The following is a 12,522-nucleotide window of genomic DNA, read 5'->3' as shown; positions in this document are numbered from 1 at the left end:
TTAAACAATTGTGAAACGATCTTTCACTGTTTTTACAATGCTTTTCCTTATTTTAATGCCATCAGAACGAGTATTTTCGTTACTTGAAATTAAAAAGAAAAAAACGGGAAAAAAACGTATAAATAATAACGAAGAGCCATCAGCAGCGCGAAAGCGAGGTAAGCGAAGAGTGCATCCGCATCAGGGCTCATTTCGAACAATGTGATCTTTATCGCGAATTTTCGTTGCGAGAACGTGCAGCGCGGTGCGGCGCCGAAGTCGATGGCGAATAAAACGCCAGCAGGAGCAAAAACAAAGAAAAATGAAAAATCCCTACTCGCGCGCGTTAAAAATTGCCGAGTCCCAAACGAGAGCACGTGCGTCGTGCTTACATTGTAATCCTCTTTTGAAGGAGAAGCCGTATCTTGGCTTAACAAGGAACTCTCCGTCCAATGAGAGTCGTTATTAAACGGATTTTTCTCCTCTCGGTTGCTGCTGCTGCTGGCTTCGGCCTTTCGCCATCGGTGATATATCACGCCTGCACCGTGCACGCGCGTATACATATAATAGATATAGATCGAAGAGTCCGTGCACAACCTTCCCTATACCATACATGTGTAGCTACGTCTATATATATATATATATATATATATATATATATATATATATGGCGTTTTTTTAAGCGAACTAGCGAATTATTCTTACAAACATGAGATGCAGCTATTATGTACTCGCAACAATGCTGTCTAGATAATTCTTATGTGAAGATTGGTAATATTAATTCAATAAAGAATTTCATAAAATTATAAATTTTGCAATGAATAAATAAGTCATTGCTTTTATCTATAAATTCATCATGCGCATTATATCGCTTTAGTTAATTTGATAATTTTTATACCTGTATATGTATAATCAAAGCTTTTGTTAAAAGCAGAAAACATATTTGAATTCTACTTACTCAATAATCGCTGGCTCTGATATAAAAGGTTTGGAAATTAAAGTATACGCTGTGTATGAAAATCATTATCATGAGTTTGTACCTAATATATAATTATCATCCAGACAATATGATAAGTAAATAGAATACTAAACATGGAACATTTTATTCGAAATTGAAGCGTACTAAAGTATAAATTCCGTTTCCGGTAACGTCGAAATCAAGGAGATACACTACCACATACTATTTATTTATTTTATGTACATATCAAGGACTTTGAATTTCCATTGCTATTCGTATTTCCTACGTTTTGTGTCCTATTTCGAAGAAAAAAAAATTAATCATCAATCATCAAATTTATGAGATTATTTGTATAAAGCTATACCGAATACAACTTTAACCTGTTGCTTCTTGCGGAGACTATAGCACAACTCTATTTTTGCCGTTTAAAAAAGGACTTTACTGAAAAAAAAAATGAAAGCAAACAATTTGAGTTGTGCTAATTACGATAGTTATCCACCGGATATATTCGATCTGAGTTTTTTCAACATATTGAATTGAACGAATCTCGAGTAACGGCCGAAATGAAAATCTGCGCTCGTTTACATAACATGATACAGCATTACATCAAAATTGTTTCTTGTCTAGAGTTTTGCAACGGCGACAGCGAGTGAGAATGAAAGTTTGCGTCATCCCTGTCGCTCCCCTCCTGGCGTTGAGCAGCGCGCGCTCCCGGCTTTCTCGTGTGCATAAGAGCAATCGGCGCGGCGGTCGAGCGGGCCTCCTGCATCCCTCGTAGCATATAGCATTATTCGACTGCCCCTCCATCCCGTCTTCGTGAGGTATAGGTGTAGCGAGTTACAGCGCGCGCGTACGCCGGCCTAAAAACAATAGAGACGGTTGCGGGCGGCGCGCAAAGTTAGCGGCGCAGTGCACGCAGATTAGATTTTAATAATGCAATTCCGGGCTCGCCTACAGCAATTTCGAGCGACTGATGTACACGCCGCTTCTCTCCCTCCTCTCACCCACACGGTCTTTCGCCGACGAGCGCAAACTGGATCAAGTGCGGCTCCGATAATTGTTGGGATTTGATTGGCTTTATATAGCCTCCGCGCTCTCATTCCCTCGGTTTGCCATTGTGTTTCTCCTCGAGCATAACCCCATCCGACGGCGGCAAGCGCGCACCTTCCTTCCTTCCTCTAACCCCGTCTCCCCCTCGGCCCGCTCAACGCAGCTCTCTCTCTCTCTCTCTCTCTCTCTCTCTCTCTCTCTCTCTCTCTCTCTCTCTCTCTCTCCCATTCAGGGCGCGCGCGATTCAGTGCCATTTTCCAAATTCGGGACGGGCTTTGCGTACGGCAAACATCGGCGGTGCATATATATATATATATATATATATATATATATATATGTATGTATATTTGTACGCCGAGTCGCTCGTTCGCATTTCGCGATTACAAACTCGCGACTTTATTCGCGCGGCAATTTTCTCAAAAGCTGCCCGCGACTATAGCGGCAGTCCAGTATAACCTATGCCAATGTGGGTTAAGCCGAGCTCTGGCAGACTGCCCGCCTAGGTATATACGCATACCTTATTTCCCGGCCTTTTCCTCCCTCTGTGCGCGTGCATGTAAAATTTGATTTTTCGGACCGTCAGCCTGATTTCTGACTTGGATTCGACGTCGTGTTCCTACGGCTGACATATAAGAGAGAGAGAGAGAGAGAGAGAGAGAGAGAGAGAGAGAGAGAGAGAGAGAGAGAGAGAGAGAGAGAGAGAGAGAGAGATTTTGCCTGATGATTATATCGTCGATAAAGTGAATTTTCCAGCGATGCGCGTATTTTTTCAATAATTCAGCCTTGATTGCTGCATGGACAGCGAAAGCGAGATACCTACAAATAACGAAACGAAATCATCTATATAGAGAGTCGAAGAAAATTGATTCCTCCGCAAAAGGAATCGCAGCCTACATCTTTCTTAATGGGATTTGTTGGAGTGGGAATCGTCTTTCTTTTTCCTCCTCCTCCTCCTCCGCGCGCGCCCCGCCGGCACGTCTTATCTTTCTCGTTTCTCCCTCGTACTTACAGCTGTGTATTTTTCGACGAGATGAAAGCATTTTTGCTTTTCTAGGGTAAACAAATAAATTACTACTCGAGTATAATATGCGCACGTAATATCTTGGAACTTTTCCATCGATTTCTATAAGTACTGCACCTACTCTACTCCTTCGCAAGCAGCAACAGTATTCAAAACCACGCTTGATGTTGCTCAGCTTAACTTTAATATGCATCTATACCTATCATTTTCATAAAACGGTTCTCTCGCGTAATACAACTCTCGCTGCTATTATAATTCGAGCGCATACAATATCGAAAATTCAATTTAAATAATAATTGACACACATTCCTTATATACGACCGCTATGCAGATGCTGCGCACGTGCATACATATATAATATAGAAGTATACATTCGATTGCGCGGCTTTTGTGTCACAAAGCACAATATAAAAAATGCCCTCCGCCTCTTGCCTTTTTCGTTGGCCCGTATCAAAAAAATGAATAATCCTGTACCGGCACGGGCGGCGAGAATGAGAGAGAGAGAGAGAGAGAGAGAAAACTCGCGCGGCGAATGAGAGATAAAGATCGACGGGGGAAGAGAGGCGCGTTGATTGATCAGGACCACCGCTGGCTCGGATTTCTCAGAGCTGCAGCTCAAAAGGCCCAATTACGCAGTGCGTCAAACTCGCGAGCGGAGTAGCGATAAAGTTAAGTGCGACAAAGGCAAGTGGCGCGATACTTGAGAGATTCTTCGACATACAAAAACGCAGCTTTATTACTGCGCCGCGTTATAAACGTCGCGCCTTACTCATGTGCTTTCATAATATATTGAGCGGGTGGTGGAGAGAGCGAGCGCGCGGCTCATGGAATTTTAATTTATCTGCGATACCGGTGAGATAGCGCATACGGAGACCATTGTGATGCGCTCGCTGCGGAGGTATGAAAAATATCATTTACGTCGATTGTATGCGCAAGCGATCGCTCATTCCTGAAATTTGCTTATTGTGGCTCGTGTATCGATGAACAATTCGAAAGCTCGCAGATGTAATGACAAAGTATTGCGCATCGTGAGAGAACAATTTTACTGCCAATGAGTCGTCTGTGCATATTTATTATCAATCTATATATCATTTCTAATATATCATTGGTATTGATGCGCAATAATAGTCACAGAATCGACGATAGATACAACGATGGATACACCGACGCGTTTTGTGGACGTAACAAATGCGCAGAGTCCATTAGGGCCGAGCAAAATCAAGTTTTATTTTAGGAAGATCTCGATAGATTTAAGCTGCAGTCGAGATTTGCGGAGAAACGCTAAAAAGGTAGCTTGATAATGCAGAGTCGTCACCCTGAGAGGCCCAGTCCTAATCAGCAAAAATAACGAAGCAGGTTGCCCAACCAGCAGCGGCAAGAGCAGAAGCGATAAAGCGAAGCTCGTAAGTCATCCGACAGTGCGACTGCGACTCCCGCGGCGAAAAATGAGCTACTCTGCCACCACAGGGGTAATCCCTAATACCTCATCGGGCTTCGCCGATTCTCCACTATGCGCGCACAGGATCACTCGCGGGCTCTACTGATTCTTACAAAATACGTTCGCGCCAATATCTTTGTCTCTTCTTCGCGTAGCTTACGGCGCTTCATTTCTGTGTACAGTCGTAGGGGAAGTCAAAGTAGCAGCTCGCAGTGTATCGTAGGAAGAAGAGGAGAATAATAAGACTAGGCAGACGACAGGACAAGCGCGCTCGGGAGGAAGAGACGTGGACGACGAGGCGATGTAAGCGCGGATGCGCAAAAGGATGAGCGCGAATAAACTTAAGGAAAAAGAGAGGGGGGAGCAACAAAATGCAGCCGAGGAGAAGAAGAAGCTCCGCAAGTTCAGTAGCGCGGCGTATGTGCGCACGCAGTATCAAACAGGCGGAGGGAGGAAGAGAGAGAGAGAGGTAGGCAAATAAGGAGAGAGAATGAGAGAAGGTTCCTTTGGGTCTGCGAGCGCGCCGAGGACGCTGTGGAGAGAGAAAGAGAGAAAGAGAACGAAGAGTCTCGCTCGGCGATAATTTATCGCGACATTACTCACGGACGGACACCTCAATGGTTCGCGCGAGCCGCGCGTGTGTGTAGCTCGTGTCCGCGACCGCTGTCTCGTCTTCCCTTTATTTAACCTTTTCCCTCTCCTCGCGCAGCTCCCTCGCGAGATTTCTTCTTTTTTGCGTCGCCACCGCCGCCGCTTGCACATTTCCTATGTCTCCTCCCCCCTGTCTCTCTCTCTCTCTCTCTCTCTCTCTCTCTCTCTCTCTCTCTCCGCCGCTCGCCGTCCGTCTGCGTCTGGCCTTGGCTCGCCGGCGGCGCTGGCTCTGCCACGGGCTATACACTATGGCACCTTAACCCCTTTGTGGATCGCAGTCTTAAATTCGTCAAGCCGGCATTCTATGCGCGCGTCGCCTCTGTGTGCAGCTTATACATCCTGCACGTATATATGTATACGTACGCTGGATGCCTATGGATATCTCCTGCTGACTTATGCGGAATTGTTGGCAAGACGTTTTTGTGAACCGTCTTGCCTCTTGCGCACAGGTAGCTTATTATTTATCTGCCGCTTTTACACCGCGCGCAGGTAGATATGCAAAAGCCAATCGTAAAATATCGCGCCGGCATTATTAAGGATTACTGCAAGCTTATATCGAACGTGAGCGAGAGAGGAAGAAAGATCGCAATAAAAATGACAAATCTCCGGTATACTTATTTGTTCTATATTAAACTGTCCCCTCCTCGCGGTGAAATCATTATGGAAGTTATTGCAAGTAGGTCATCGCGGCTGTTCGTTACGCCTTTGGGGACGTGCGGGGACGGCTAACGACTCGTCGCTCCTAACTGGATTAATCAAGTAATATCGGAAGACGTGTACATTGACTCTGCATAATTGAAATAGACGGGAACCTTGTTTTCCATGATTTCGACGCGTCACGCAATTACTTGGCTGACAATTGCGAAATCGCGTTACACCGGATTACCGATTAACGGATAAAGTCTCCGTGGCAAAAAGACAAGAGAGGGATGTAAAATTTCAATGTCGCAAACTAGCAGCTCAGCCAATAAATCCGCGAACTTTCAACTCGGCTCTCTCGGCGAGCCTGCGGCGAAAAGAGCATCGGGCGCATCACAGGAAGTATGAAGGCCAAGTGTCGCTCAAACTTTGGAAGAGCAGAGCCGTGCATGCTTATATATAAGTATATATGCGGCCAGACCCACGCGCCCGCGCAGCTCGCTCTCTTTGTTTATCTCTCGATTCCCTGCCGTCCATCTCAAGCCTTCCCCCGATATATTGTTTAGCGCGGAGAAGAGAGCAAGAGAGAGAGAGAGAGAGAGAGAGAGAGAGAGAGGGAGAGTGAGGGGGGAGGGGGATGCCGCTTCGCTCGAGTCACGGAAGGTCATCGTGACCATAGATCATCTGCGCACACACACACACATATATACACACACACGCGCACACACACACAAGAAGCATAATAGAGGCTGCAGCAGGGTCCCTATCACTACTACTTATATGTATATGGATATACCGGTTTGAGCCTCACGGCGGGGTATTCGCGCCGAGCGAGGAGTCTCTTTCTCATTCCCGACTCGCGCGCGCTACCCCGCGAATATTTGCAGATTGCTTCCCCCCGCATACAGCCTCCTCCTCCCCCCCGCGAGCTCTCTATCCCGCCGCGAGATTCGAAATGACGAACGATGTGCCGTGCGACGATCGCACCTTCTTTTTCTTCCTGCTCGTTTAACCTGCGGGCTCTTTCGCATTATAAGTATACGCGCGAGAGGAAGAGAGTCCCTTGCACTCTCAGCTGCGCACACGCCTTCACGTACAGCCGCGACTGTGCGCGGCACCGCATACTCTTCTTGACTCTCCTTTTTCCTCGGAACGCCGCTGCGTGCATTAGTATAAGGTAAATTCGCAGTAATTGACACTTGACCTTCTTTTTTCCTCCTTTCTTCAAATCTTATGCATCAGTGGCGCCGGCAAAGTCTGAAATAAGAACATGACTTGATGAACATTTTCAAAAACTATACAAGTATTTATTATATGATGATTGTGCGCTGCGCTGAGACTTATTTCAATAACAAGTGCAGGCGATTCTCGCGCGCAAATAAAAGAGTCAGCCGCCCATAGCGAAGCTACATTTATTTTTCAAACTCATATAGTACTATAACTTATAGACAGTGCATGGGCATCCGTATGCATAACGTACTAGGGTCACGTTTTTATTGGAAAATGCGCTCTACTCTACTTCGGCACAAACGAAGCCAGGTGCATACCTGGCTTCGTTATGAATTTTTTTTCTATATGGAGTAAATCAAATGAAATTTTTTCCGGGAACGCAAGATTTTCGCGCACGGTATATCGATGATTGATTATTTGCCCGATCTCGAGCAAACCTTACTGCAAAAGGAGAGTAGACTAATTTTGCTAACCCGCGCATGTAAGCGCCACAATAACGATAATATTATGGCTGACTAAATGCGTCCGAAATTTTGATATTTTTCTCGGCATGGGGGTGAAAACGGAGGTGACAAGTCTTGATTGGGGCCGGCCGTCGGAGTGTGAACGGGAGAGAACGAAGAGATCGGAACGCCTCGAGAGGAGTTGCTCTCGAGACTCGATGCTGCATCCACATATACATACACAAATACACGCGTACTTAAGGGCCGCAGCGCTTACTGTAAAGAGGGACGCCGCGACGACGGCAACAACCTGTTGCTCTCTCGCGGCCTCGTGTCGCGACTCGCGCGGCAGCACTGCACCCCCGACGACACAAAAGCGATTATTGAGACGCTTAACTCGACCATACTGTGCGTGTGTGTACGTGTGTGTACGTGTGTGCGTTATGCGTACACCCACGCTGCACTTTTAGCTCGATTACGTTACCGTCCGAAGCCGCGCGCCCTCGTTGTTTGCAAAATTTCCACCTTTATAATCAGACGATTATTCCCTCTCGAGTTTTCCACTTATGGCACTCTCAAGTGCCGCCGCAGTTGTACATGCAAAGAAAACAAGAAGATGCAGCGTGTTACGTTTTGATTTTGAAAGTAGACCTTGGCAACGTCTGCATAGTTTTACAAACGGCGGAGCATCGCCAAACGTCGACAACATCATTTTACATGTAATGAGTTGTGCACTGATACCTATCTCACATCGCTTAGCAATAATACGCGAGAAAAAGAGTTAGAAGAGGAAAGGGGGCCAAGACGGGCTCTCCGCCACGATGCGCGATAAATGGCTAATTCGTGGCCGAAGCAGCGCGAAGATATGCATCTTATTACGGCTTCCTCTCACCGTATTACGGCCAGCTAAAATGCGCTGCAAGCAGTAAAACATTTGCTCGCGGAAAATGAGACAGGGCGGCCGATAAGGGCTGTCGCCGCGACCGCTTACACGTATTATTCTCGGCGCATGCATATAGCTGTACTCGTGGGCCTCTGCAGGCGCATCATTGAGAAAACGCGAGACTGGGAAAAAAGCCTGGCTTTTCCGCAAAACGATTAACTATAAACAGCTAGCTGTGTGCGCCTTCGCGAAGCTGAGCAAACGTTACTTCTGCATATTCGTAGAAAACCCTAAATAAGCTCATCGTGACCGTTCGCCTTCGTCTAACAATTGCAATAAACACAGGGAAAAATTTGTGCAGAGAGACATCACAAAGAGAGTGCATGGCTTCTGCATCTCAAATGGTACTTTTTATCTTACGGTTTGGTTTCATACGTCTAAAACACTTGATCGTACTAGTATACAGTCATACCACATTCAGTGATATTCAAACATCGTTAAAAGCAACCCTCAAACTGTAGACGATGACGGCAACGAACTTTAGTTTCAGTCTTTTAATTAACGGACGCGGGCATATGTGCAAAATATGTGTGTAAGTATTTGTACAAACACAGGAAATCGTCGCTGCATTTCACCTTAAGAGAGTCGTCCTCGCTCAGACGCACTTTAACGAGCAAATGAAACAAACACACTGCCAACGACTTGCAAAAGGCTCGTCGCGAAATGAAGAAACTTTAGGTGTAATCGACGTAGCGAGACAGAAATGCAGGTATTTCTTTACTGAATGGCAATCTATAATTAAATAGACTATACCTCCGAGCGACCGAGTCCGCACAACATTGATTCACATATCAAAGGTGGACAAATAAAGAGCAGAAGCGAGAAAACATAAGTAAGTATATAGCTACGTGTCTTTCGTGATTATAAGGCACGCATGGCAAACGTTGAATTATAAAGCGCGTATATAAACAAGGTTGCTTGTCTTTGAGACTGCAATATTCTAAGGAATAACAATTATGGTTACCTACAACTGCGGGTCTTCTCAATAAACAGCATCTTGACTGCGACAGTCAGTGGTTTCACCGAGCACTTATAAATATATATATATATATATATATATATATATATAACGTGACTTTTTTAATACAAGTTTTCGCTCCAGTTACTCGCTTCCGGGCACAGATAGTATAGCGATAAAAACTATTTGTTGCAGTTTTTTAAAGTCGAAAATGAAGCTAATTTTTTAAAAGTTAGGAGCAAAACAGAGGTAGCATTATTACCGATATTTAAGGTACGGATTGTACACACGTGCTCAAACGAATAGCCAATCAGAGGATGGAGAGAATGATTAACGTGTCTTTTTTAGAGTACCTATTTTTCTACTCCTGGCGAGTTTAAGGTCTATAAAATATTTTAGTTCTGTTTGTTAGTAAAAAGTCAAAGTACTTATCTGAAACAGGAGGCAAGTAAAGGCCAGGTAAGGAGCTCGAATGCTCGTCTTCTGTAAGTTCATAAATTTCCAATGATTAGGACAAAAATGAACCAATTCCCTGGGTCGATGATGTTTTATGATGTTCAAGAAGAAGATTGGGCAATATGAGACTTTACTGCTCTTTATTTCTGAAAATAAAGGCAACAAAAGTTATATAACATATATGTTTAACTAATAATTCTATCAGATAAATATTAAAATATATACTACTTCTATCAGTTAAACGCTATAACAATTAATTCATAAAGGGACACCTCGACCATTGCTTTGTTTGGTATCAGTTGAACTCAAACCCTTATTACTATCCCGAAATATAACATCACAAATCATTGAGTACTATTTTCTTATTAAAAAGCAAAATTAAAGATGATTTATCAAAGCTGTAAAAAAGGATTCTAAATGGATTTAAAAATAAAAATATTGAAATATTTATCTCTGAAATTTCCAAAATTATATGAAAATCATCGTTATCGTTTTAGAATGCCCGCAACTTACCTGAAATTTAATCCTGAAATCCTAGAACAATGTAGATGGATGTTCTTATGTTTTTTCAATTAATTCAAGGTTGCATGCTTCCAGTCCAGTGACTCTATCTATCTCTAGGAAAACGACAGGCTTAAAAAGTAATTTTAATCAAACAGGTCTATCAAAGATGCCCAGTTTTGGCCGAATAGTCATTATATTTATATATTTTGTTGCAGAGTAAAGAAAAAACGCACAGAACATTAAAGAATATTAGAAATTTTTTCTCTACAAAAATTGCTATTGTTGATTATTAAAAACTCATTTCAGACAATAAGCCAAGAAGTAATCTCTTAATGGTTCAAAATCTTAAATTTTATTGAAAACAAAAACTATATATGAGGAACGTAGCATGCAACTCACTCAATCATTGTTGAATATACCTCTACAGATCAGTGTATGAAATAAAATTCATACTCGTAAAATTTACAAATATCACTTGAACTGCAGACGTTTTTACGTTTTTAAAATCATTTTAGAATTCTGAAACTTGCAAGGCAAGCTGTGATCGTTCATGTCTCATCCTTATCTAAATAAAACCGTCCTACATCCATATTGATTTCCATTTATTACTATACTCATTAACTCATGCCTATCTTTTTGGACATCTGTCTAAGAAAAAATCACTTTAAAATATAAATCGAAAACTGCACCTTAAACTGTATAAATAAGTTTATCTTATGCATTAAGTTTAACATTTTAAATAATAATTCTCGTAAACGTAAAATGAGACTTTATACCATTGTACTATTTTAAATATTATCATGCATTACTTAAAAATATGTGAGCTAAAATTTCTTACTATAGCACTTGCAAGATTGATAGTATAAGTGTACATAATTTAAAGATTATACAAATTTTAATGAAACCAAACTACAAATTAACACTGATTACTCAACTATAATCCAATGTATTATACTGGTTATCTATCTTCGCTGTCTCTTGCCCATATCATTTTAAAGCTCCTTGCTGCCTCAATTAGTATTTTCTCTTGCACTTAGTCTCAGAGACACATTCAGAGAGTCTGTCTTTAAATCGCATTCATTAAAATCGTGTGAAAAGATAGCTTAGAATAGCTTCTTGCTTTCTCATTACAGAATATTAAATCATTTCAACTGTCTGATAACCGCCTATTTATACTCGACTCTTATCAAAGGGCTCATGATATCACCAATTACTAAAGAAAAAATGAGTCACAAAAATCTTGACTATGTATTTATTAATTTCGGAAGATCAAGTGACAAATCAAGGGGCGCGGTAGCGCCCCCGATGGCAAGTATAAGTACTAGAGTACTATACGGGCTCTCAACTCGGAGGAGCAGCCAAAAAGTGTCGCCGCAACGTCCGAGTGGCGCTGCGGTCAGGTGGCTAAATCCCAACTGAACAACAAATATTATAACACATTAAGATTTTTATTTGCCTAAAAACAATTTAAATAAGCTTATTTATTAATATATTAACAAACATTAAAGTTTGTATAAAATTTATTTTAAAAAAGTGGAAAAGCAGATTTGTTTATTCTATTTTTAAGTACGCACAAAATAAATTTGAAAGGTTGATATTATGATGGCTTGCGCATGGACCCTTTTATAGGTTGAATAATTAAATTGTGAGAAAACAAGCTTTTAATAAAAATAGTATTTATTCTATAAACTTACTGATAACTCTTCTATATAAGTTTATATTAATTTTTACGAAAATTATTTTTTTTACAATTAGAATCAGGTACTTTCTTTGTTAATAAAAGTTGTATACATTGCAATGTATGACCTTAAAACAGGTGCTGTTATCGGTCTATCGCCGAAAATTCGAATATTATTAAAAAAATGTTAGCTATTACAAAGCTAAAACTTTTAGGTTTAGGAATTTTTTAGCACCCTGGCAATAGTTTATGTAGTTTAAAAAATACTTAAACTATACTTTAAAGCAATACAAATTTTTTCGATTTTTTGATCGAAATTTGACCGGAAAGCCACCTTAATGCTAAAGTAAAATATTTATATTTGTACAGTTATCTATTAGACTAGTTACACTCTATCGCTGGTATCAGCTGGGAGGGATGAAGAGTCTGCTTGAGACGATGTTGGTCTAGGCTCGCGTAAATTCGTTGGAGGTAGGTTAATCACTGGTATTTTCCTGCGACGTCTAGTTTTGTGGCGGGTGTACCCTCGAATTTTAGCAACAACTTTGGAGTCGGCTAGCCACTAATACTTTTC

This window comes from Nasonia vitripennis, assembly GCF_009193385.2.
Source record: "Nasonia vitripennis strain AsymCx chromosome 5 unlocalized genomic scaffold, Nvit_psr_1.1 chr5_random0004, whole genome shotgun sequence".
Lineage (NCBI taxonomy): Eukaryota > Metazoa > Arthropoda > Insecta > Hymenoptera > Pteromalidae > Nasonia > Nasonia vitripennis.
This window is presented reverse-complemented; position numbering follows the sequence as displayed.